This window comes from Acanthisitta chloris, unplaced genomic scaffold (genome assembly GCF_000695815.1).
Source record: "Acanthisitta chloris isolate BGI_N310 unplaced genomic scaffold, ASM69581v1 scaffold473, whole genome shotgun sequence".
Lineage (NCBI taxonomy): Eukaryota > Metazoa > Chordata > Aves > Passeriformes > Acanthisittidae > Acanthisitta > Acanthisitta chloris.
This window is the reverse complement of record NW_008666343.1, coordinates 893-5,210: the sequence shown is the minus strand read 5'-3', so window position 1 is coordinate 5,210 and position 4,318 is coordinate 893.

Below are 4,318 nucleotides of genomic sequence, written 5' to 3'. Positions count from 1 at the left end.
GGAGCTTGGCCTGAGCAAGGAAGGTGGGATTTGCTTTCTTCCTGAAAGAAATTACTGAGTAGTAAAATAAAAAAATTAGTCTTTGTCACAAGTTTGATTAAGCAGAAGTTTTAACATCTTGGTTGTTTTGGGACATGTTGATTGACTACAGTCAGTTCTAGTTTTTTCACATCTGTATTTGACCTAAACATTTCCTTATTACACTTGGAAATCAAGAACTGAGAAAAAAATCAAATTATTCAAGTCTGAAACAATGATGTTTATTTATTTCTCCATTTCCTAGCCTCACAAAAGCTGAAATCCTTCACAAGGATAATAAACAAGGGTTTGAGAGAGTCTTGGGTAAGGGAAAAGGCAGTAATTTATGTACCGGCCTCAGCTTTAGGATGCCAGAGTTCAACTTCCAGCTTCCCTCAGCCTCAAATCATCTAACAGTATCTTCCAAGGGATTTGCAGATGGGCCCAGTAACACTCCTCCATCCCAGGAAGGTGCTGTGAAGGTGGATAAGATAAAGAGCCTGTGGGTACTCTGATAAGTTGTCCCGGGACTGATAGAAGTCTGAGGAAAAAAGAATGAAAGGAATCCTTTGCTAGTCTCCTCCTCTGCAAACAGGCTGGGAAAGAGAGAACTTCAGAGAGAAACAAAGTTCTTACAAACTTAGTTTTTTAATGCTTAATGAAAAAAATAATTAGGAACTAGGTCAGGGGATCTAAACAACTGCAGGCAAATACTGAATGACAACAACATGGACCTACACACCCTATGAAGAAAAAAATTAATGGAAAAACCTCAACATTAAAATGTCTATGAATTCACAGACATTAAGAAACACTAAGACACATCCAATTAAGGGTGACCTTTTCCAAACCGTAGGTGCCACGCTGGGGAGTAACAAGGGTCTCACTGCACCTGCAATGCCAGGCTCTGCCCCATCACAGTCAGCCTCCTCGCCAATGTGCAGCTGCACTTTGGCAACATGAAGCAGATCTACTCACCAACCTGTTTCTGGGCAGACTAGTTCTAGCCTTTAGCCCCATTTTAATAAACAGTGTTGACCACAGAGTCTGGTCTCCTCCTAGCATCAGCTCTAACCGTGCATATCGAAAGACTTTTCTCTCTCTCTCTCTCCTATGAGATCAATCTTGTTATTGGCTTACCCCAGAGTTTCTTACTGACTTCCTTTGAGATAAAGTTTTCATATCAAATGCCTTAACTCAAAGTGTTTCTGCAAAACAGTTTACAAGAAGTAGGAACATCACTACCTCACTGGTAGCCTTTGCTACAGCTCTTTCCTCACTCTTCTCAGTCATTTTATCCTGGCTTTTCACATACACAAGAGCTTAGGTCTACCTCACACTGCATTCCTGTAACCCAGGCTGCCAGGCAATGCTCCTTCTGGTCTGGTACTAACCCCCATTACTAAATCCTCTTCCAGCAGATGAAGAACTTGAGGCAGGATATGTGAGGGTTTTCAGGTTTTGAGTCTGTTTTGGGGGTGTTGTTTGTTGGTATTTTTCAGCAGCCTGCATTTGCAAACAAAATTGGCATCCAAAACAGATTACAACTCTGATAGCAGTAATTATCCCCCAGAATAAAATTCAAAATCCACTGCACAGTAGAATCTTCCAATTTGGACGTGTAGTTCAGAATCACAGAACACAGCTGGTATTTTTTAAGCCCAATGCTAAACATGGGAGGCTCCGGGATAGCTCCTGCCTCCCTCAAGGCATCTTCACACTGATCCCTCAACCCACACCCTGCAGGGCACAGTTCACACACTACCAGTGAAATTCACACATCTTGGTACCCTAACACTCAAAAACAGGCTGTCACCTCCAGTGAAATAAACCCAGTCCCTCAACCATTTTCCATAACTCAGCTCTGAGTAACAGCCCCAATACCAATGGCAGCAAAGGCAGCAGCACCTGGTTTCTGACAGACCCAGGAAAAAGGAGCTTTCTCTGCAAAGGGGGAGTAGAAAAGACAACCTCACACAGGAAAACAATCAACAGGAAAGCCAAGAGGTAAGAAATAAATAAGAAACCAGCCCAGTGCCTCACACTCTGATGAAACTGTTGTTACTCTATGTGCAAAGCTCCAGGGAGAATCAACCATCCCCATGTTTAAGTGATCACCCAGAGGCAGCAGCAAGGGCCCTCTCTGTTGAAGTCTACATGGGGGTTTAGGAAGAGTGGAAGCCCCTGTGGTTAGAGGAGAGAACCACGAGTTGAAAACCAAAGAAAATGCAAATCATACGCCAGGATGAGGCACTCTTGTCAGCTCACAGAACACCTGCCTTGCACGTAGAGGCTTTTGGTATTGTAAAGCAGAATTGACCAAAGAAGAATTGCAAAGAGAACAACTGAGCAGCTGATGAACCTGCTCTGTGCCAGCAATGTGTGTGCTTGGAGATTAACGATCCATATGGATCATGAAATTCCTGTGTATCAATTGCTGGAAAGTAAAATACTGTAGGATCTTCCATCTGCACAAGACCCCTTGAGTGTGCTCAAGTGAAGGATGCAGAATCCCTGCCAAGAAACACACCCTGGAGTGTCCGTGACTGCTGGGGAGCTGGAGCTGCTGTGGAGCTGCTGCTGGGGGACAGCAGGCTGTGGTGACTGATCCCACCTCAGGCATGAGCAGCATCAGGCTGGATCTCTAGGGAAGTCATGAAGGCGAAGAGTTGAGGCACTGTTAAGAACTGATAAGGAGGGTCCTGATGATATCACATCCACCCTAAAGAGCGACACACCCTCCCAAGTCAAGCCAGAAAGATCATCTCAGCTGCACTGCACTGGTCCCCAAGCACAGCCACCCCCAGGAGAGGATGGCCAGGTCTGCTGCCCTGCTCCTCCTGCTCGCTCTGGCACTCTGTGAGTATGGACACAGGGATGGGCAGACCCTTCACTGGGAGGGGCAGGAAATCCCTTCCACTGAATCCAAACAATTGGGCTAAATAGTTAAAGGGGGGGAAATCAAAGCAAAATGCCTGATTTGAGGTGTGCTCTGTAGCTTGGCATTTGTAACATCCCTGAGAAGGAATCTGCAAGGGGAGCACTCACCTTCAAAGCCTGCGTGGCTCTTTGCTGAGCACTCTCCATGCACAAGGAATCCAGCAAAACATACAAGTTATGCAGACAGCACAATCCTCCCTTGCATTTTACCTCATACCCAATGGGCAAGGAAGGACGTTTGCCCAGAAGGACCACTGGGTCTTCCAAAGTGGTTCCAACAAGGATTTCTATTCTGCAGGCTGCACGTGGGTCCAAGGGCAGAGGTACGAGATGAAGGTCAGGATTCACAACAGCATGATACATCTCCAGCAGGGACAGCACCTGGAGATGGAGTGTCAGACTGACAGGGAGGATGTTGGTGCATTTTGCTTGCTTGCCCAAGGCATCTTATGCCCATGGCACTGGTACTCCTGCCACAGGCTCCCAGCTTGACAGCTCTCCTTGTGGTATTGCTCCTGTTCAAGGGCCAAGGGGGTCGGGCAGACCCAGCATCATCTCTCCATTCCCACCACCATTCCCTCCTTCCTCACCACACTTAGGTTACAAAATTCAGGGTGCTCAGGCTTTCTGGGGATGGTGGCAGACAGCAGGAAATAAGGAGCCTGCAGGCTCTTACTGGCTCCAAGAGACCCTCCTTGCCCTGGTAGGGGTGGGAGAGCAGAAAGGCAGAAGAGAGATGCTTTCTTGCATTTACCTACATGCTAAATTTATCCATTTTCACTTACAGTCACCAGAAAAGCTGCACTCACCACACCAGAACCCAGCACAGCAGAATACACCACCCAGCATGGCATCATGGAAAATGACAGTTACACGAAGACCCCAGATCCAGGTAGCCAGGGTGCAGGGAGGGAGAAGGGAAGAACTGGGCTCTCATGCCAAGGGGGATCCCGCAGGCATTTGGAGATGGGTACAGAGAGCAAATCCATAGAGTTTTATCAGAGTTAGAAGGATTAAACATCAGCGTTTCATCCATGACATAAAAAGCATAATCACGTTTCATGTCTGGGCACAGATACAAGAGGGGAAGAGAGGGAAGAGCCTTGGGGCCTGGGGCTGCTTTTACACTCATTAGGACACATGAGAAAACATTGGGTTGCATGTCCTTCCACGAGCCCTCAGGAAAATGCTGAGAGCAGCAGCACTGCTGAAGAGCATCACTGGTGAGCCAGGGGAAGCCTCTCCCTCACTGCCTGCCCCATGGAATGCCAGCCAGGTCCCGTGGCAGGGCCCTTGACTCCACCAGAACTGGCCATAACAACAGCCACAAGCACCCAGGGGACACTTTCTATACTATATT